The sequence below is a fragment of the Dipodomys spectabilis genome, unplaced genomic scaffold (genome assembly GCF_019054845.1).
Source record: "Dipodomys spectabilis isolate Male_0828 unplaced genomic scaffold, ASM1905484v1 ptg000384l, whole genome shotgun sequence".
Classification (NCBI taxonomy): Eukaryota; Metazoa; Chordata; class Mammalia; order Rodentia; family Heteromyidae; genus Dipodomys; species Dipodomys spectabilis.
In genome coordinates, this window is record NW_024871061.1 from 491,488 (window position 1) to 516,146 (window position 24,659).

Here is a 24,659-nt window from a genome sequence, read left to right on the forward strand (position 1 = left end):
TGTGTTCCCATATATATTATATACGTTTTCTAGTGTCATATTTGACTACATGTGGCTTATATAATTATTTTTAAATATTTTCTTTTGTTGATCAGAAAGCGAATATCTAGCTTTCAAATTATATGGCATTCTTTTTTTATTTTTGATATATTTTCTTTTAGGAGAAAATTTGAACCTATTACAGACCATTTTAACTTTTGGAAAGGCTGTACTCATACTGGATTAGCAGGAAAACTGTGCTCTGTTCATCTGTAATGTCCTACGAGAAAACCATTCTCATGGTCTAAATCAAAAAGTTAGTTGCTACCTACTGAAGACTAGCTTGTTGTCTTTGTTTTTCTAGTTGTTTGTGTGTATGTGTGTGTGTGTGTGTGTGTGTGTGTGTGTGTGTGTGTGTGTGCATGCACGTGCATACGTAGGCCTGTCTTGCGGACATGAACTCAGGACCTGGGTGCTGTCTCTGAGCTTTTTTTTTCCAATATTGTCACTTATGCCACAGATCTACTTCCAGCTTTTTGCTGGTTAATTGGAGATTACAGTTTTGTGGAGTTTCCTCCTGGCTTTACCTCAGATCTCAATCTCTTGAGTAGCTTGTATTACTGGTGTGAGCCATCAGAGCTCAGATAGAAAGCTATTTTTGTCTACGATTAGGGATTATAATTGTCTTCACTCTAGCCTACCCTTCTCCCTAAGGTATCACTAAATCATGATGTGCTCTTTCTTATATCATATTTCCTTTCTTTCCCTGAGTTCTTGCCTTTTCTCCCAGCTTCCATATAACAATACTGGGCATATAGAAATCATGTTAGCCAAGTGAACTATCTTCACATTTTATTTCTATTGTTTTCATTTTCCTGGCTAAGTATGTTGCATTCCTTATAACTAACTCCTCACCATAATCATGTTCTTTGAATTTTTTTTCTAGAATAGCATGTATAATAACTTTTGATTCATTTAAGTGTTTTCTGATTTAGAACATGTGGCTACTGACAAATAAGAAGATACAGGAATATATGAGACCAAAACTAGGAAACAGTACATACCTTTCTTCTCTTCCTCCTCTTCCTCCTCCTCCTCCTCCTCCTCCTGCTCCTCCTCCTCCTCCTCCTCCTCCTCTTCCTCTTCCTTCCTTCCCTTCCTCCTCCTCCTTCTTCTTTTCCTCCTCTTCTTTATTCTCTCCTTTTTCTCCTCCTCCTCTTATTTTAATATGGTTTAAATCATAAGTTTTCTTCAACAAATGCGCTCCCCAAATCAATGACACTTTCTCTAAGTTTCAATAACCTTTGCTTCCCTCTTATTTTTATTTGGATCAATTGTTTGTCTTGAACAAGGGAGTTTCAGAGTGACATGTACAGATATCATTCATCTGGGCTCTGACTTGGTTGAACCTAAACCATGCTACAGGTTTCATCGACTTTGAGATTACAATTTCAAGGATTTACATACAAAATCAAAGGTTTTCACCCTGTTCTCTTCAACTTTGAAAAAATGACTCATTGAAGGGAATATTATCCTCCACATTTATTTTACCTTAAAGCAAGTGAATAATAGGAAACATTTTGCTGTGGAAAAGTGAAAAGGAAATCAACAAAGTTGAAATAGTCTATTTATGCTTGAGAACTCATGCATTCTTCACATACATGTTGTTTTTATTATGACTATTTGATATTTTGACTTTCCATTCATTGATTGACTTCATTACTTGATAGGAAATTTACGTAGTCCAAGATGTATCTCAAGGTATTCTGCAGCAGTTATCTGGGAATTTCAGCCATGGAAGACAAGAAGCACATACCTCACAGTAAGCTGGAAATATAATAGAGTTCATTCTTTCTTAATATAGTATTTCAGTGTTTATAATATAATATAGTATTTCAGTGTTTATACTGAAAATGAAGAAGTTTAATTGCAACAAACATGTTAAAGGATTGATAGGTATTCTCTGTATACTTTGCATGTATATATATGTGTGTGTATATAATTTTAAAGCATGACTCAGTTTCCAAAAACTTCTGGATAAAATTTTAGGTGTAAAAGCACCAGTAGGTGCCTATGCACTTACAGCTCAGAAGGAAACCAAATTAGTGCCAGGGGGACTTTTGTTCTTCTAAATGAAGAGGAGCATTACTGTTGGAAGATCAATCTGAGACTAATTTTTAAAAGATTAAAAAACAGTAAAGCATTTCAGATTGTATTTCTGTGATATAAAAAGATATTATCTTGAATAAAATGTGTCTATTATATGGATTCCTTTAGAAAAGGGCAGGAAGATCTGCCTGGAAACTACATTATGTTTTTTCTCTCTTCTTAAAATGAGGAAAGAAATGCATGCCACAATTACCTCTTCTACACTTTGTACCATGGAACAGTAACTAGATAGCACATTGATTTTTAGTGCACTTTTCATTTGAAACAACAGCTTCTACTTTAAACTGATTAGTGATTCTTCAAAGATAAGTGAGCAATCAAAACATATAATAATCACATTGCTACAAGTATGGCTATGTATGCAACATAGTCAGAGATCATGGAAGACTGTACTAATGATATAAATCAGGTTAAATGGTCAATTTAACTTTGGAGGTAAGGAACATGCCTTTGAAAAATAACCAGTTTTGCCAGACACCGGTGACTCACACCTGTAATCCTTGTTACTCAGGAGGCTGAGATCTGAGAATAGTAGTTCAAAGCCAGCAGGGGAAGCAAAGTCCCTGAGATACTTATCTCCAAGTAACTAGCAAAAAGTCTGGAAATGTAGTTCAACTGGTAGAGCACTAGCCTTGGGCAAAAGAAGCCCAGTGACTGTGTCCAAGTCTTGAATTAAGCTCCAGGACCAACACACACACACACACACACACACACACACACACACACACACACAGAGCGTTCAATCCACATTTTCAGAATTTGTTTGCAAACTTATTTTAGTAAAGTATTTAAGTCTTTCCATTTCCTAACAAATGGGGCAATATCATTCTTTCTGATGGAAGCATAGAATTCCATTGTGTATATATACATTTTCTTGATCCATTCATCTACTGAGGGGCATTTGAGTTGGTGCAATATCTTAGCTATGGTAAATAATGCTGCAATAAACATAGTCGTGCTGGTAGCATTAGTGTGGTCTTGTTTGTGAACATTTGTTTAAATGCCCAAAAGTGGGATTGCTGGGTCATTGGTGAGCTGTATGTGGAGTGTTTGGAGGAACTCCCATACTACTTTCCTAAGTGAAGTAAGCCAGGCCCAAAGAAACTTAGGTCCTATGGTTTCCCTCATTTGCAATAACTAGTATATTTCTGAGACAAACACTAACAGATAACTTGATGTTAAGCAAAAAGAACCCCAAGATAAGGACCCAAGTGGTTTTCTTTCTTGCTATTGTTTATAACATATTTATAAGGTGATTCTTTTTATTTTATTTTATTTGTGAACATATTGTACAGAGGAGTTACAATTACATGGGCAAGATAATGCGTACATTTCTTACCAAGCATTGCAGCCTCCTCCTTTGTTTACTCTTCACATCCCTTCCCAGCCTCCCCCCTCCCCCGCCCAGTCCCAATCCTTCTAACTCCCCCCCCGCCCCCCCCCCCCCACGGCACAGACATTGTAAAGTTCGTTTTGGACATGACAACTTGTACTACTCATTGTTGCAACAGGTCCACCTGTATCCTTAAACGACTTGTTTTTCCCCATCTCCTCCACCAGTTATACTGACATCAAATATAGTGAAAGCAGGGGTTATACTGTGGGGGAGGGACATACAAAGCAACAAAGAAATAATCTTATAAATGCGTTAGAAACACATGCATGAAAGAAAAAACCATTAAAATACATATCTAAGGGTTCATTTTCCTAATAACACATTATCTGACCTTTTCCACTTGACTCATACATATACTACATATTGCAAATAAGTGAAACCATGGGGCCTATGTTTCTTTGGGCCTGGCTTACTTCGCTTAATATAATTTTTTCCAAGTCTTTCCATTTCCTAACAAATGGGGCAATGTCATTCTTTCTGATCGAGGCATAGAATTCCATTGTGTATATATACCACATTTTCTTGATCCATTCACCTACTGAGGGGCATCTGGGCTGTTTCCATATCTTAGCTATGGTAAATAATGCTGCAATAAACATAGTTGTGCTGGTAGCTTTAGTGTGGTCTTGTTTGTAAACATTTGGGTAAATGCCCAAAAGTGGGATTGCTGGGTCATAGGGGAGTTCTATGTGGAGTCTTTTGAGGAACCTCCATACTGCTTTCCAAAGTGGTTGAACAAGTTTACATTCCCACCAACAATGAAGTAAGGTTCCCTTCTGTCCACATTCCCTCCAGCATCTGTTGTTGTTAGAGTTCTTGTTTTTTGCAATTCTAACTGGAGTGAAGTGGTATCTGAATGTTGTTTTGATTTGCATTTCTTTTATGGCTAGGGATGTTGAGCATTTCTTCATGTGTCTATTGGCCATCCTTCTTTCTTCTTCAGAGAAGTTTCTCTTTAAGTATTTCGCCCAGTTGTTTATTTGAGGATTTGTTGTTGGGGGATTTAATTTTTTTGAGTTCCAAGTATATTTTAGATATGAGATCCTTGTCCGTTGTATGGCTAGTAAAGATCTTCTCCCAATCCGTTGGCTTTCTATTGATCTTGCTAGCTATGTCCTTTGCCATGCCGAAGCTCTGCAACTTTATGCAATCCCATTTGTCTAACCTTTCTTTGATTTGTTGTGTTTCTGCGTCACTATTCAGAAAATTTCGGCCTGAGCCAAGGAGACCCAGGGTTTCTCCTATTCCATCCTGTAATGTTTTCAGAGTGTCTGCTTTGACTTCGAGGTCTTTGATCCATTTGGAGTTGATTCTGGTGCAGGGTGATATATAAAGATCTAGCTTTAGTTTTCTACAAGTAGTTAACCAATTTTGCCAGCACCATTTACTGAAGAAGCTGTCTTTCTTCCATTCTATTGTTTTAGCTACCTTATCGAAGATTAGATGGCTATAGGTCTGTAGGTTCATTTCTGGGATTTCAACTCTATTCCATTGGTCCTGAGGTCTGTTCTTATGCCAAAACCAAGCTGTTTTGATTACTATGGCTTTATAGTAGAGGTTGAAATTTGGTATTGATATTCCTCCAGCAGTGTTCTTTCCGTTGAGGAGCGTTTTTGCTATTCTTGGTCTTTTATTGTTCCATATGAATTTTTGGATTGCCTCTTCTATTTCCTTGAAGAATGAGTTTGGAATTTTGATAGGTATCGCGTTGAATTTGTAGATAGCCTTGGGAAGTATTGCCATTTTCACGATGTTAATCTTTCCAATCCCGGAGCATGGGAGGTTTTGCCATTTTTTAAGTTCTGTGTTGATTTCCTTTTTCAAGATTTTAAAGTTTTCATCATAGAGGTCCTTCACTTCTTTGGTTTAGTTAATTCCTAGGTATTTTATTTTTTGTGGGGCTATTACAAATGGAGTTGCTCTCCTAATTTCAGCCACACTTTTCTCATTGTTGGCATACAGAAAAGCCATTGATTTTGGGGGGTTAATTTTATACCCTGCTACTTTGCCAAAGTTTTGAATCAGCTTGAGTAATTTGGGAGTGAAGTCTATGGGATTCTTTAAATACAAGATCATGTCATCTGCAAAGAGGGAGAATTTTATTCCTCCTTTCCCTATTTGGATCCCCTTTATGTCTGCATCTTGTCTTGTTGCTGTAGCTAGGCATTCTAATACTATATAGAAGAGAAGTGGAGAGAGTGGACATCCTTGTCTTGTTCCTGAGTTAAGGGGAAATGGCTTTAGTTTTTCATATAAGGTGATTTTTTTTATTGCTTTGTATGCTCCTCCCCCACGTTATAACCCCTGTTGTTGGTATAATTTGGGGAGGGGAAGGGAAAACAAAATAAATTGTTTAAACAGGTGAACCCATTGTAACAATGTAATGTACAAGATGCTATGTTGAGAACCGAACTTTACAACTTTGGTATTGGTGGGGGCATGGGTGGGGGGTTGGGTGGGAGTGTAGTTGTGGAGATGGGAGGACAGGGATGGTAAGGACAATCAAAGAAGGTGGCTATAATGCTTAATAAGAAATGTACTCATTACCTTGCTCAAGTAATTTTAACCCCTCTGTACGGTATTTTGACAAAAAATTAATTAAAAAAGAAAAGTATTTAATATATATGGATATACATCTGTGTGTATATAATATAAGTGTAAACCAATTTAATAGATGCTGCACTATAACTTGAAAAACAAAATATATTGTAACCCCACATATCAACTCCATAGATCTAGTAGTAATGTGATTCTATGTTTAAAATATTTATTAACTTAGACCTTTAAACTAACCTAAGTATATCATGATAAAAAATTTATCAAGTAGAAGTAATATATAGAATTGTTATGGGAGAAACTTTTTTGGAGGTTGGGAGAGAGGGAGTACTGCAGAATGAATCTCAGGTTCTTGAGCTTTCTAGGCAAGTACTCTCCAACTTGAGCCATGCCTTCAGCCTAAATATATGCAACCAGTTTTAAAAAACTGAAATAAGAATAAACAAACATACCTATTATTGTTGGTTATATTGATAATGGCCATTCTTACTGGGGTAAGTTGGAATCTCAATATTGTCTTGATTTGCATTTCTTTTATGGCCAGAGATGTTGAACCGTTCTTCATGTGTCTACTGGCCATTCTTATTTCTTCTTGGAGAAGCCTAACTTTAAGTCTTCACTACACTTATTAATTGCTGTTTCTGTAAGAATTTGTTTTGGAGAGGTTTACTTTTTTGAGCTCTAAGTATATTTTAGATAAGAGAACCTTGTTGGATGCAAAGTTAGATCATCTCCCTTGCTGTGGGCTTTCTATTTATCTTGTTAGCTATGTCTTTTGCCATGCAGAAAATCGTTTGATGCAATTCCAGTTATCCAGGCTTTCTTTGATTTATTGTGGTTCTGGATCTTAGGAAGCTTTTTTTTTTTTTTTTTTTGGGTCCGGTCATGGGGCCTGAACTCTGGGCCTGGGCACTGTCCCTCAGCTCTGCAGCTCAAGGCTAGTGCTCTACCACTTGAGCCACAGTGCCACTTCCGGCTTTTTTCTTTTTGCTTATGTGGTGCTGAGGAATTGAACCCAGGGCCTCAGGCATGCAAGGCAAGCACTCTACCACTGAGCAAACTTCCCAGCCCAGGAAGCTTCTTTTTATATATTTGTTATTTTTGCAGAAGTGATATATGGGGGATTTACAATTACATGAATCCGGTAATGAGTACAATTCTTTTTGAACCATGTCTCTTTTCGTTTGTCCACTCCCAGTTTTTCCTTCCTATTCTCATCCACAGATGTATATTTCATTTTCCACATAGTGTGTAGTGAGTACCACTGTCATATTTGTTCACTTTTTATTCCATCTTTTCTGTGCCTAGTCCATCCATGCCCTAGTGCCCTAGTGTATCCTCTACCTCCTCCTGCTGTCTGGGATGTGGTCAAAAGGCAATGCTACTACACCATTGGTGGGAATGTAAACTTACTCAACCACTCTGGAAAGTAGTTTGGAGGTTTCTCAAAAGAATAAACATAGAGCTCCCCTATGATCCAGCAATCCCACTCCTGGGCATTTATCCAATTGACCATAAACTAGGCCCCACTAAAGCTATCAGCACAAGCTTGTTCATTTCAGTTTTTGTTTTTTACAAAAGCCAATATATAGAATCAAACAAGTTGCCCCTCAGTGGATGAATGGATCAAGAAAATGTGGTATGTATATATAATGGAATTCTATGCTTCCACCAGAAAAAATGATATTGCACCATTCATGAGGAAATTGAAACACTTGGGGAAATTATATTAATTGACGTAAGCAGCCACACCCAAAGAAATACAGGTTGCATAGTTTTCCTCATTTGTGGTAACTAGAATGTGCCTATAATTTTAAAAGTAAACACAATAGCTGGTAAAAGAAAAAATAATAGGGGAAGGAAGTTGGGAGGGAAAAACAGAAAATGAGGAAAGAGGTGACACTGTTCAAAAAAGATACTCAGTACCTAACCTATGTAACTCTAACCCCTGTGTAAATCACCTACACAATAAAAATTTTAAAAAAGAAACAAAAAGAATACACAAACACAAATATTACAATAGAGTAGTAGAATGGAGGAAAATGATGAAAAGAGTTTCTGATCAAGAAACATCAGATATTAAGTGCTTAAATTGTAACCCCTTTGTACAACCATTTGAAGTTTAGAAAGAATAAGTGAATTTTTTAAAAAAACTCAATAATTTGTTTTGTGAATCTATATTTATTACTTGTAGATATACATAATCACTAATTTTATGTATTGAAATATTTATGTCTTCTCTTTTCTTTTTTCTTTTTTTTTGAGGGGGGGGGTCCAGTCGTAGGGCCTGAACTCTGGGCCTGGGCGCTGTCCTTCAGCAGCTTTTCAGCTCAAGGCTAGTATTCTACCACTTGATCCAAAGCACCACTTTTGTTTTTTTTTCTATTTATATGGTGCTGCAGAATCGAACCCAGTGCCTCATGCATGCAAGGTAAGCGCTCTACAACTGAGCCACCTTCCTAGGCCTTCTTTTACATTTTTTAAATATCTTTTTACTTCTGTACTAATAATAACAATTATGGCAATTTAGGATAATTTATTTCTTCCAAAATTTTAATATTAAAGTTTTTTGATTTAGTACTACATTTGTTTTCTGAGTGTTTTTAAAATCAGATCTACATAACTTTCCAATACACTTACTAATATTTAGTCACATACAATGTTTAATATATCTCATTCATAACTTAATTCTAGCATACATCAATTTGGATGCATTAGAGATATTTTATTGATAATTTTCTTAGTTTGCAAACTACTACTTACTTTTGCGTTGTCTCAAACGCTAAATGTCAAGTAATTAGAAGGCAACTTTCACATTTTGAACATACGTATTTATTTTTATATTGTTAATTTTTTCCTTATCTCAATCTTTTGCCTCATGTCACTTTATTTTCTTGTGAGGAATAGGGTTAGCATATTCCTTCAGAGAGAGAATTTTGGTGTGAAATGTTCTCAATTTTAATTCTTTACATATTAATTCTTTACATATTTTACTTTTTGTCTTCCTTTTTCATTGTCAAGGTGATGTACAGAGAGGTTAGTTATGTAAATAAGAAAATAAGTATATTTCTTGTCAACTTGTTACCCCTTCCCTCATTTTTTTCCTACATCCCACCTCAAGCCTTCCCCCTGAAGTTGTATAGATCATTGTTTACATATTTTAAATCTTTGTATTTGTATGGCAGTTTAATAAGAAAAAGAAACCCAGATTTGGGTTGATGGTTGATAAGCATTTTAAACATATTGCTTTATTGTCATTGAAAAAAATTCTTCTTGTGCCAAGCATTCATCTCAGGGTCTTATACATGCTGGGCTTCTCTGGCTGCTGCTCTCCTACTTAAATCATGCCTCCAGTCAAGCCGTTTGATGGTTTCTTGGAGAAGACTCCTTACAGCATTTTTTGTGTCCTTGCTGGCTTCAAACTCTGATCTTCTAGATTCCAGATTCTTGCTCCACTTGGATTACAGGTCAGAGCCTCTGGTGTTGCATGTGTCTAGCATCTTATAGATGTTCCTTTATTGTTGAAAAGTTGGTGGCTTATTCTTCTAAACTTCTTTTTTTTTTTTTGGTCCGGTCATGGGGCTTGAACTCTGGGCCTGGGGGCTATCCCTCAGCTCTTCAGCTCAAGGCTAGCGCTCTACCACTTGAGCCACAGCGCCACTTCTGGCTTTTTTCTTTTTTCTTATGTGGTGCTGAGGAATCGAACCCAGGGCTTCGAGCATGCAAGGCAAGTGCTCTACCACTGAGCCACCTTCCCAGCCTTATTCTAAACTTCTGTATTCATCTTAGTACAGGTAATGTCAAGAAGTTAGAAATTATGCATGTTATGTTTTTTTCTTAATAAACTAATACTGGTACCATACCATCCATTATTCCTTTATTTTTGCTTTCTTTATTTCTTCTGCATATTTGAACGTATAAAAATCCATTCCCTTCAATGACCTACAGTAAGCTCTTTCTACATTTTATTTTTACAACATTTTTACTTTATTGTTAGCATTTAAACGTTTTGTGAATTTTTATTTCAATATGTTCCCTATATTTTAAATTAATTTTAGTTGGAGTGTTTTTGAAATACTAGCCTTCACATTACTAGAAACCCAGTTACAGATAAACCTATATATAAAACATGCTCTTAGTGTTGTCTTTATATAGTTAAGATTTTTGTAATGGGTATTTGAGGCTCTAATAAAGACATTAAATGTTGAAATAAACTGGGAAGAATATAAAATGCTATTTAATGAAGTTTCTGTCTTGCCTCTATCAGTGACTAATATGGTTTTTCTAAATAAACTCCCACAAGGTATAACCCCTGTTTTCATGGTATTTGATGTTGTTATAATTTGGCGAGAGGAAGGGGAAAAACAAAATGTTTAAATAGGGATACAGGTTGACCCATTGTAACAATGAGACATAGAAGACACTATGTTGAAAAACGAACTTCACAATTTAGGTTTGGAGTGGGTTGCTGTAGATATGGGGTGGGAGGGAAGGGATGGTAGGGGAAAACAAAGGAGGAGGCAACAATTCTTGATAAGAAATGTACTCATTACCTTGCTCATGTAACTGTAACCCCTCTGTACAGTATTTTCACAATAAAAAAATTAAGAAAAAGCATTGTAAGTTTTACATTCCTTTGCTAAGGCTTTCAAATGAAATACCACACACAAGGTGAACTATAACAGAATTATCTATTTATTCTCACACTTAGAGGCTAGAAGTCAAGCTGGTGCTGGTGTTGGAAGCATCCTCCACTCCGTTCCATGGGGGTACTATCTCCTCCCTTGCACTTGTTTTCTTGCTACTGTTCTTCCTTAGGGTTATTTCTCTATTACATTTCCTTGTCAAAAGAGGATCATAGTTCGTTTTCACTGTGCTATCCAATAATGGCCTCATTTTAACTTTTTCCTTGGTGCAAAATCTATATTTAAAGTATCATATTCCTGGGTATGAGGGATGAGGGCTGAAAAAGTAAAGTTGGGGGAGGGCACACTTCAGCCCAGGCACAGATATAGGTTTCTATGGATGCCATCACTTGCATTCATAAACTTACTCTTACAGTAACTTTCATGGGATCTCACATACTTGAATTTGTATTTATTCCACTGTAATTTAATTGATAGCTATCTGTGTGATGTCACTTCATAAAAATACAGTGATTAGTGTAAAAATGTAGAGGGTAAGAAAGGAAAAAATGTAAGAAAGAGAAAACAAAATTGGCTAAGGATACAAATGTTTCACATAATGTATCAATGTCACAACCATTGACTCTTGTCAGTTCTTGCAAGTTTTGTTGTTTGTGTGCTGATTGTAAAAGAAATCTTCCACGTTTTGAACTTTTTAAAAATCATTTAGGGCAATTAAACCCACCAAAACCCAGAAACAAGGCCAAAATATGAAGTACTTTATTTGCATATCAAGATTTCCAATTATGTGCCTAGTAATATGCAAATAAGCCTTACTTCCTCTTGAATAAGAATTTGATGGTTGCAATCCATCTCCCCAAATTATATGCCTAATGATTTTTTGAATTTTTGAGAACTACTGTGAGATCCCAAATGCTCATATGAAACTATACTGGAATCAAGAAATATTTGCTCATTGTCATCCAACAACCTTACTTTGCTATATTTATGCATGCACATGCATGAACATATAGGCACATGTGTGAATGATCATTCTCATAATACCTAGATAGTACATAAACATGTTATCACAAAATCTAGATAATTCAAAGTACAATTCATTTAGAAATAATGGTTAGTATGCTGACAAATTATGTGATTATGACTTGAATTATTGTACCTTGTACTCAAATACTATAAGAAGAAAAGATAATGTGTCTGATAGATATTTCCTATTCAATTGTTCTTTAGTAGAACATAAAATTTATTTGCAAACTAATAGAAATTTGTTACTTTTATCCTTCTAGGCACTGGTGGCTCACATCTATAATCATAGATACTCAAGAGATTGAGAGCTCACAAAGAAGTTCTAAGCCAGCCCAGGCAGACAAATCCAAGTGACTCTTGTTTCCAAGTAATAAACAAAATTCAGGAGTGGAGTCCTGACTTAACTGGTGTAGCATAAGTTGTGAGTGGTAAAATACAAGTGAGACTGGAATCCTGAGTTCAAGTCCAGTAATAATTTTTATGACTATCATACCTAACAACCATTATTTACATAAATGTATAGACTAGTTTATTAATTTTTATGTCCATGATCAAGACTGTCATTGGCTGGAGCTTTAATAATTGAGCCACCTCTCTAAAGCCTAGTGTATTAATTTTGGTAAACATTTTAAAAGATGTTTTGTTGTCTGTGCATTGATTGGAAAAGAAATTTTCTGTGTTTTCAACCTTTTAAAATCTTTCAGGGCAATTAAACCCACCAAACCCCAGAAATCTCACCAAAACATGAAGTGCTTTATTTGCATATCCAAATTTCCAATCATGTACCTAGTAATATGCAAATAAGTCTTACTTCCTCTTGAATAAGAATTTGATGGCTGCAATCCTTCACCCCAAATTATGAACCTTATGATTTTTGTATTTTTGAATAAGATTTTTTTATTCTCATGTGTCAATACTCTAATGTTTTGCACTAATTTCCTATTGGACAATTTCATTTATGAAGTGTGTGGCTAAGGATTACTGTTTTATCCTAACTTGACATAATGTGGCAAAATAATAATGACATACAAAACACACATACTGAAAAGCTCATTAGGGCTGGGTAATTATAGCTACTTAAGGGCTGAGGTCTGCAGGGTGGTGATTTAAATGCAACTAAACAGAAATCCTCCAAAAAGCGACAAAATGTCATCTAATATAGTCTACTACATGCTGAATATATTTGTCTATGTGAACACAAATGTTATCCTTTATACTCTTTTAATAAGTAATAGTATTCCCATTAAAAAATAATGCTTGCCAAAGAGAATTAAGTTCCCCATTAAATCAGTGTATAAATAAATGACAGACCAGAAAGTCATCAGATTTGAGACCCATTGTTGGCATTTCAAAGCACAAAACTATTCAGTGGACTTTATGGTTCCATTAATGTAGTTGGATACTGAGTTTGAAATATTTCGATGGATGCTCTTTTCCTCCCATTAATAACCAAAATGGCTGTACAGCACTTTCAGTTAGTAACCAGAGGATTTAACTCCGTGCTGTGAGGTCCATTCATTGCTTAGTCACTTTTGTAATTTAAAAATATTTTAACTGTGTAGTCATATTATTGGAATATATGTAATTGACCTGTAATGAATAAATATATATCTCTATAAATAACAATGTTGATTTTGTATTTTTTAAAGCTTGAGTGAATGCATTTCAAAAATGTATGGATGACAATGAAATGGCTCAATTGTAGATGGAGATTTAAAAGTCTTATAATAATAAAATACTCAGATAAATGTGACATTGAGAGAAATATTGTGGATTCCAGAACAACAGCACATAAGTTACAGCAGAGATGTGTCTTGGGAAACCATAGCAGATTCATATACAATGAATTTATTGACTGCAAAAATAAACAAAAAGGGATAATGGCATAAAAAGTACTTTTTATATGTTATACAGTTGACTAATTCTGTTGGATTCAATGAATATTTCTAGGAGACTAATTAGTTGTTTTGCTTTGTTGTGGTGTCTGCCAGTATTGAGACTTGAATTCAGGAACTCATGTTGTATATTGTCACTCATGCAGGTGCTCTACCTCGAGTTACAAACTTTCAGCTCTTTGGTAAGAATATTTCTTGGATTTTTCTACTCAGACTGGCTTCAAACCAAGATCCTAAAATCTGAGCCTCCTCAGTATCCAGGCTTAGAAGCAGCATGAGCCCTTGACACCTGGCTTTGGAATTTAAAAAAATTAAAATAGAAATAAGGTTTTGCATTCATTGTTTGCACTCATTGGATTCATAGTGACAATATCCTACTTGAATTCAGTTCAACCAGTATGTAGTACATATTAATCTGAAAAATGTGAGTAATTCAAAGCCAGGAAAAAATTATTTAAAGGACATAAATCTTTTGCTAATTTCATACTGTAAAGAGACAGAAATACTGCAAGCACTATGATTTAATAAGCTATGCTATACACTGGGATTGCTAACTGATGAATCATGTGAGTATCACAAACCAACTGGTAGGTGTAGATAGACTTCCTGGATAGAATTCATTTTCCAGAAATGAGAGACCAGATGCAGGAAATATATTGTTTAAACAAGACAGAGAAATTTTACTTTTATGAAATTATATTGAATTTTTTTCTGGCATTTTGTACAAATTATTAACTTGTAGTTGAGGAATGTAGTACTGGAACATTATAAGAAATGTCCATTAGAAGATTCTATTAGAGAAATGCTATTGTGAGTCTGTGGGCATCAGCTTATAGTCACTTTTGTTTCAGAAGACCTATTAAATTAAATTTTGAATGATTTAACTAAAGGCAAGCAATACTTTATATAGCTCAACTGGAACACAAATGCTCATTTAAGCTGAATTTTTGGATGACCTGTGTAACTCCTTGCTAGAATAAACAATTGTTATGGGTTAGTGAAGAGAAACATTATATATTTCTGGCAAACTAATAAAGATAAGGCATTTTTTTATTGTATGTAAGTAGTTGTACAAAAGCAGTTCAACTCAACATGTCAGTCTATGAGTATAATACATCTTGATTAATGTCACTCCTTCCATCATTCCCACTCCCATCTCTCCCAAATCTACCCACTCCTCAGATTATATGATTTCGTTTTCATATATGTGCATTGAATATAATGACTATATCCATTCACCCTTCCTCTTTCCACTTATCTGCCACTGCCTTTGACTAATTCCTCCAGACACCCTACAAAACTGGTTTCTAGGCTTTCTGTTTTTCATTTTGTGAAACTGTTTGCTAGTCTTCCAAGCAGTTACATCACTACAATCCTCCCCAAGGATTCTTTGCTTTAGACAATTTGTTTGGGTTTATGTTACATGACTCCTACATGTTTTTGAATATGTTTATAAGTTAATTTATAAACACATGAGAAAAAGCATTCGCTCCTTGGCTGTCTGAGCTGGTTTTACTTTGCTTAACATGATGTTTTTCAGATTCAATCATTTCTTTCCAGTAGATGACAAAATTCCATTGAAACAATGCACCACAGTTTTTTGCTTCCACTCATCCATTTAAAGACATTTGTGCATTTGCATAACTTGGCTATAGTGAATAATGAGCAATGAATATGGTTGTATGTAGCTTGGCTGTGTACTGGCTTGTAATATTCTGGGTAGATGACCAAGAGTAGTATAGCTGGATTGTAGGGGGAGCCCATGTTTCTTTCTTTTTCTTTTTTTTTTTTTTTGAAGAATCTCCAAAAGTTCTTTCCAAAGTGGTTTTGCTAATCTACATTCTTCTCAACAATGTATTAGTCTTCAAGCTCTCACATGGCCTTTCAATCAAAGCCACCAAAGCCACACTTCCTCTTCCATCTTAGTTAATTATAACTAAGAGACCCATGCATATTTTGCCTGACTTTGAACCTATTTCCTCAGATCTCAGCCTTCTGAATAGCTATAATTATAGGAATCAACCCCAGCACCTGACTAATATCCATTTATTTTCACCATAGTACTCAATATTTATTAAATACACATACATCATATGACATATGAAAATAGAAAAATCTATTTTCAAAATAACAGCAGTATCTACAGTGTAATTTAAAATTTTATAAACCAAATGCTAACCATATGTTCTATAAACAATAAACAGTTACAAAGTGAAGAAATATTACTTTAAACAATTTACTTAATTCTTTCAATTTTACAAGAAAATACACTATATCTTCTTAAGTTGTTCGTTAACATAATACATCACTGCAAATGTTTATTCAGAAATGCCTTATCCTAGTCAACATTATTGATACTGCTTAAATTAATTGGACAAGCTTTCCTGTATGATGAGATTGCATGTTTTAAATATATTAGATGTCAAACAAAAGACAAACTGAAGATTGGAAAAATTTAAGTAACCATAATAAATTTTGTGAATATTATTGGGAAACCAGAATGTGCCTTACATACTAGTTTTCAGCTCTTATTTTGGAAGAAGAAATCCTGTAGCTGAGTGACTCTATGTTAAATGGAATCTGTTTGTCAGTGGAGAACCAAAGCTTCTGGTTGAAATATATGAAGGAGACAATAATCAAAGGAAAAATTAAAAGAGAACTTTTTAGAATATGAGGATGTAAGTAAAGTCGATACTTTAAATAAACACATCCTCTAATATTTTGAAATTTTATTTATTTTGATATCTTTTACTAGCATAGATGAATAGTTAAATGTAATATAATTGTCAGGATTCTGCAGGTGAGTGTGGATATTGTGGTTTGAACAAATTAATAAAAGTTATCATCTATTCTCTTCATTTTAAACATTAACACTGTAGATATTCCACCATCTAAAATAGAATATGCTCAAAGTACATCTAAACTAAGTTTGCTTGTCAAATTAGTATCTAAGAGAAATCTAACAGCAATCTCATTAAGGAGATCATTTAGAACATGATTAAGAAATGTGTTAAGAATGGAGCTGGGATGTAGTTCAGTGGCAAAGTGTTTGCCTAGCAAGGGCAATGTCCTGGGTTCAATCTCCAGTACCAAAAAAGAAAAAGCCAAAAAATATATAGCTATCCAGGTGCTGGTGGCTCATTCCTGTAATCCTAACTCTTCAGGAGGCTGAGATATGAGAATTCAATTCAAAGCCAGACCACACAAGAAAAGTCCAGGAGACTCATAATTCCAATTAACCACCAGAATCAGAGCTGTGGCTCAAAGTCAGAGCGATGTAGCCTTGAGCAAAATTGGTCAGGGACAGTGCCCAGTCCTGAGTTCAAGTCCCACAACCAAAAGAAAAAAAAGTTTGGAGAATATTCTTCATAAAGCAACTCACTCAAAGTGTAGCTCTACACATTGTATGTTTACTTGTACATCACATACATTGATCTGCATTAACTTCAGAAACAAAGATTGAGAATTTGATTAAAGTATAAAGATTAATGGTATTCAAACCTGCTCTTTGCAGTTTGACCATTGACAGCTGGTTCCCTTGGCTTTGCTTCTAATTTAAGCTATTCAGGAGTCTGAAATCCATACAATCATAGTTCAGACCAGTCTTGAGAGGAAAGTCCATGATACTCTGTCAGCAAAAGAACCAACAAAAAAAGCCAGGCTGGCGTGTGATTTAAGTGGTAAGGTACACTGTACAAATAAGCCAAGACATTAAGAAGCATTGAGCTCAAACATCAATATAAATAACACTCCCCCCACCTGTAATACTAATAGTAATAATTAATATATGACACTGACATGCTGTAGTACAGGGTCCTTACACTTATATCCAGTGTCCCTGCTGATTAACAGTCTCCAGTACAGTCTTATCCCAAGCACCTCAACATAGATAAATAAACAAAAAATAAATAAACAAAACTCCAGTACTTAATATAAATCTAACAGGTTGATTTTCTAAGAGATTATATATTCCAGAAGCAATATATCCACAGCAAAATAGTACATTGTAACACTCAGGCAAAAATTATGGGAAAACAATGCAACAAGAGCCGAATGAATTATGAGGATAAGCTATAAAACACAAACAATTGAATGTGCACAAAAACAACAGAGAGGGTGATTAAAGGTGAGAATCACAGGGAAAACATCTGAAAAGTTTTCAAATTTGGTCAGAGACGTTAAGTCTCACCTGGAAAAACTAACTACAAATACCATAAAATAAAATATATTAAAGCTATAGTTTGTTTTTCATAATCTAATCACTAATTTGCAAAGACAAATAGGACATCCTAAAATGGTCAGTTTGAGGTGCACATTTATTTCAAAGGATAAAGACCATAACATCTCAAAGCACTTTTTAGACAGGTTGAAAACAGAGGAAAGACAATGGCTACAATTCTAACCTTCTATTACCATCCTTAAAACTAAAATACATATACATATCAGGAAAAACATAGAGAAACCATCAGTAGCCAAATGTTAGTAAAAGTAGTTAAGGAGACAGGAGCAAAGTTGTCCAAGCAGAAAACAGAGAAGGGAAGAAAAAACACATAAGAAATTAAATTTAAAGGAAAATTAATTGTAAAAATTAATGATCACAATGTGTATGGAAACTTAAAATATATTTAAAGTTTTAAGACATCGACACAAGTTCCAAAACTCGAGACAATAAAATAGAACTATTAAATGAAGCAAGTATGCTTCTAAATAAATTGCTAAAATTTATACATGTTACTAATTGACACTATTTATTGTGACTTGGCAAGTGTCTTCCTGAAAAAAAAATGCTGGAAGAAAAAACATAATTTTAATGTAATGTTACATTTAGCTATTCAGAAATTATATAGGGATTTTTAACTATGGTCTCAAACCAATGGGAAATATCATATATCAGAATGGATAGATATTCTAAGATAATGTGTCCATACATCTATGTAAATGTGTTTTTATTTTATAGTTCTGCGTTTTTTCAGCAAAGACAAATGTCTTTAATCATAAACACATTTTATTAGTGCTGTCTAGTAGAATGCATGAAAATTTAATTTGAAATGATTTATGTTTCTCAAGCAGCCTTCACAATGGCTTGTCCCTCTTTAGTCACAGCAGGGTATACTTATGAACCTGTATATTTTATAGTCAGAGAGCTTTACATGAATTGTTAAAAGGCCAATAGTCTGGTAAAGTCTATGTATCTAATTGAACATTCTCTGCACTATTTTAGCATATTTATTTCTGCTTTATTTTAGAGTTCTCTAAGATTCCAATTTTTATAAATCAAGAATTGAGTTATTTTCTCTTACAAGTATAACTAAAGAAACAAAGCCTTTGTCAATAGACTTATTTCCAATGTGAAAAATGAATCATAATAATTAATTCGCTTTGAAGCATATAGATTGTGTAACTTAAGCTACACACATTAGAATCCATACCACATTTCTTCCATAGATATTTGCATTTAACAATGAGATGACTCTGTTTTCAATATGGAGACAATTATATTCTCTGAACAATCGTTGTACAACTTGACCCTATTGTACAACTGTGCATCTTAAAATGAAACATTTCTAAAACCTAAAACATTTCTTATTTACTTTTCATTTTGAAACTTTTATAGATATTCATATTTTAAACATATTTATGTAATTTTTTTGTGTGTGGATGAGTGACAGATTTGATAGTCGAATGGTTAATACAAGACAACCAAGGAATAACATAATTAGTTGAGATATGCAGTTGTTAAATCTATGTCTCCTAGGCTGCTACAGAAACGTGATCCAGTTTCCATAATGATTTATGACATGAGTGAGTGAGTGATCTGTCAGATGAACAAATACAGGTTCAAAACAAATACAGGTTCCTAAACCTAAACTTAGTTTGAATATAGAACGTGATTATTTCAACTGCACCATGGAGTGCATAAGATTTAGCACAAACATAAGTGAGATTCTGAGAAAAGAAATATGAAGCAAAAAAAAGGAGGAGGCTGCAATGCTTGATAAGAAATGTACTCATTATCTTGCCCATGTAATTGTAACCCCTCTGTACAGTATATTCACAAAAAATTAAAATTAAAATTAAAAATTAAACAAAAAAGAAATGCAAGCTTACTAAACTGGTCTTAAATGTTTTGAAAGAGCTACATTCTACCTTCAATTTTATAAGGTTTCAAAATTTAAGAAATTAATTACTAAATTAATTACTTAATCAGGTAATTAGTTAGTTAACTAATTGTTTGTTCATGCCAGTAGTAGAGATTCTTGAAGTCAGGGCCTCACCATCTCCTTTGGCATTTTCAATCTATTTGACACTTTACCACTTGAGCCACAGCTCTACTACCATAACTTGGGATTTTGTTGTGGATAAGGGTGAATGGTCCAGGGTTAAATTTCCTGCACAGTGTAAGATGTTTCTGTACATTGGATCTCTCGCTGGTTCCAGAAAGGCTCTCAAACTTACTTATCCTCTCTGTTAGAAACAGAGAATAAAACAGAAATATACAAACTGGGCACTTGTGGCTTATGCTTGTAATCCTAGCTACTCTCGACGCTGAGATACAAGCATCGTGGTTGGAAGCCTTCCAGTGCAGAAAGTCCATGTCCATGAGACTCATCTCTTATCTCCCTTTAACTACCAAAACCCAGAAGTGGCACTGTAGTCAATGTAGTAGAGGGCTAGCCTGGAGTGAAAGAGGTCAGAGATAGTAGCGTAGGCCCTGAGATAAAAACCTATGACTGACAGGAAAAGGGTAAATTATAATAGAAAAAAATAGTGCGAGAATTATATACATGCAAACAGAGAAATGGAGAGAGCGAGGAAGACAGCAAGAATGCATGACAATAGCCATTGATTATTAAATATACATAGAAAAATATATATTTACTCATATCTATAAATAACATTTCAGTACCTAATTTTAGATTTTATTCTCTGATCTAGGAAAATGGCTGACTCATAAGTCTCCGTCCTACTAATAAAGAAATAGTGGCAAAAATGACTTAATTAATTCTGTGAAGACAAATTAAACTTCATTTGTAAGCAAATGTCATGAATCCAGAAATGCATACTACTTCTATCCAACTCACTGCTAAATGTTGCCAAGGAAAACAGGTTTACTCAATTTAGCACACTATAGATGTGGTGGTCATGAGTGGTTACTTATCACCAATCCTAGTTTTATTCTTCCATTCTAACAAAATGCTTCAATCAACAAAACCACTTGAATATGGCACATAAAACACATGTTCTGAATTGATCTAGGGCACACAAAAATCACTCTAAATAATAGACAAAAAATAGAAACGACTCTAGAGAAAAAGACTTCATAAATGAATATCTATGAAATCAGTAAAACATATAGTATATGAGAAATAAATTATGATATGGAATAAATGTGGTGTTTAAATTTTGAGGTACAGTGAGGATGAAGTTCAGTAGGAGATGCCATATTCAAGGCAGTTCCCAATGAGTAAGTGAGATCTGAGCAAGGAATTGAAGAATCAAAATTGGTAGCTTGCCTGGGAGTTGATGATAAGTGGTAGAAGTCTACCCTACCAATGACAAGGCCTTGCATGCAAGCTACTACCAAATTGATAGCTAGGATAAGAATATTCTAAAAAGAGCCGAGTGCCGGTGGCTCACGCCTGTAATCCTAGCTACTCAGGAGGCTGAGATCTGAGAATCGCGGTACAAAGCCAGCCCGGGCAGGAAAGACCATGAGACTCCTATCTCCAATAAACCACCAGAAAACCGGAAGTGGCGCTGTAGCTCAAGTGGTAGAGCGCTGGCCTTGAGTTGAAGAGCTGAGGGACAGCGCCCAGGCCCAGAATTCAAGCCCCATGACTGACCAAAAAAAAAAAAAAAAAAAACCAAAAAAAAAATTATATGAATATTCTAAAAAGATGGACTGGGGGACAGTGGAGGAGTCAGTATTGATCAGAAAACAACATAGAAGTTAGTTTCTTAAGTCATAAAATACAAGAATGAGAGAAAACATGTCAAAGAAGTACGGATGGTTGTGAAACTCATGTTAAGACCAACTTACCTATAATTCTACATGCATGACAAGCCACAGAATAGTTTTGAGTAGAAGGGAAAAATTAGCAGAATTACAACTTAGAAGTTTCTGTCTGTTGTGTTAAATTTATAAAAGTATGAGAAACAACAAAAAAGAAATTATTCAAGTCTATTGCAATAATTCAAGAAAGAAAGGTTCTGGTTTCAACATAAATATAACACTAAAGGTGATAGAAGTAATTAGACTTAGTGTACAGTTTGAAAAATATTGCCAAGAGGATTTTTTATGGATTAGAAAAGCGGAAAGGTTCCATTGTTTCGAGATTGGACTATTGAAATTCAGAGAGAATGAACTATGATACTCATTTGCAGATCTTAAGGCATTAATAAAATCAAACAGACTGCTTTCTTTCAAAATGTTGGACAAAATATTACGTTTTATTCTTATTCCTGCCAGTTTTATTTTGGATTACCATTATTTTCAGGTGAACTTAATCTTTAGTGATATATTTTTTAAAAACAAAATACATATAAGAATGAACTGTTTATTTTTTGTCACAATGAGAAATGAAATATCTATTTTCTGCTCAAATAGAATATGAGTTAATATCTGATATATCATTAAGTAAAATTTTCATTTATTTCTTTGCGTTTGGGAAATAATAGCTCTCTTAACAGCAGTTTAATACATCATAAAGAAATGTAATAAGTAAAGAGCCAAGCATCATAAAAAGTTTTAAGATGTCCTGAGATTATTTTCTTGACTATATACAATTTGGCCATATGAACATTAGCATGGAATCTACTCTGATTTTTAAGTAATAGAACTTGTCATGGTGTGGCAACAATGAACTCTTCAATGTCTGTTTCTTAAACCACAGGCAAATAAAAACACAGGCTTTTATTTAAAAATCACGAAGGAATAAAGTTTAAAGTTTTGCAACGAAGATGCTTGTTGTAAATGAAAAGACACATACATAAGTGCCTGTGATTCATGAAGATAGCTGTAAATACAAGACATTGCCAATAAACCTGACAGTGGAAAAACAAAATATACGCAGTGATTGTGACTTTTCTTTAAACTCCTTCCAAAGATAAATGAGAAACAGTGGGAAAAAAGCTACTGGACAATTAATAACATTACTTTTCATCTCTTTGATTTACTTTTGTTGCCTCATTTTTTATAATTTCATGGGTTTGTACTTGCCACTCTAATCTTTCCCTCTTGCAATTTTGTGTTGATTTAAAATTGTCTTTCATGTGGCTTATTCTTCTTCTTCTTTTATTATTGAACTAGTTATTTCTTCTTGTTTGCCTAGTATTTTTATTCCTCTACATCATGGCTCTATTTAAGAGTTTTAAAAAGTATGAGGTAAAATTGAAATATGTTTGTAAAAATGAAGGAAAGGCTCTGTGGTAATATATTGAGGCTTAAGCCATGCTAACAGTATCAGAGAGTATCAAGGATTCATTTTGCTTGTCAACGCTGCTCCTACCTTTCTATATAAAGACTCTAGATGAGAGGTCTCTTCCAAGGTCAGGTACTTATAATGTCAGTTAAAAGCATGAGGAGATTTATTAGGTAACAACATGTGTCTATGCACGCATTCTATGCATTTTGCCCTTGTCCAATATAAACACTGAGGAGATGTTTGAAGCTGTGTGTAAACGTGGTCCTAATGAATAATAAATGATGATACACTGTTTGATTTCAAACTGATGGGCTCTTCACATGGCACCATTTTTCTAGAGAGGGCTACCTTTTTTAAATGCATGATGAATTATACAAAACTGGTATTATGTGAATCAATACACACCAAAGAGAAGAATGCAATATAAATATCAATGAACCACAAGAACTCGCATATCTGTGCAAACACAACACATATATGCTCAAAGATAAGTATTTATCTAGATTTATATATTCTTATGAAAGTACATGGTCCAATAAAGGATATGTTTAGCTTGATTAAAATGATTATTTTTATTATAGTTTTTAACTTTGGAATGACTTATTTCAAAACTTTCAAAATTTGAATATCTGAGAGCTGTAATATTTACATGAACTTATTAATGATTTTGAATGTGGGCATTTCATTAGTATAACCAAAATGTTATTTTGTGATTTTAAGATGTATACATCCTTATTTAGCTTCTTCCTAGGAAATGTAAAGCAAATTCTTTATAGTATCGATGCTTTTGCTGCACAATATAAATTACAGAAAAATTCAGTATCACTGCATTATTGGTTTTAAGCTATGTTTAGGAGTTAGAATTATTATTACCTCTTATGAAACATAAATTTTATGAAATTCCACTATTATGACATTTTCTTCCAAATTTTCCCGCATTTGTTGAAGAGAAATAATAATATATATCTACCTGTCAGCATCTGGAAAATTAAAATATTAACCATATCAAGGTATTATTAATGTCTCCTAGAAAATAGCAAGTGCCTAAAATTCCTGTTTTCTTATAAAATGGATACTTCTTTAATTTATAAATTATAATAAATTATAATATATAATAAATTATAATATATAAATTTATACTTTATAAATTTAAAAAGTATGTTAAGTGGTTCTCACATGAGATAATATTTTCAACATAAATGGAAGAGCAGAAAGCAGTGTGTGTGTTTGTATATGTGTGTGTGTGTGTGTGTGTGTGTGTGTATGTGTGTGTGTGTGTGTGTGTATGTGTGTTGATCATGGGGCTTGAACTAAGGGCCTGGGATGTTGTCCTTCAGTTATTTATTTATTTATTCTTTCTCAAGTCTAATATTCTGCCACTTGATCCATTACTCAACTTTAGGCTTTTTGATGGTTACTTTGGAGGTAAGAGTCTCATAGATGGTTTTTTGCCTGTTGACGTTAAATCACAATCTTCTGATCTCAGCATACTTCATTGTAATGATTACGTTGTGATCCACTGGCACCTGGCAATCAATACATTCACAATTAATTTATATTTACTGTT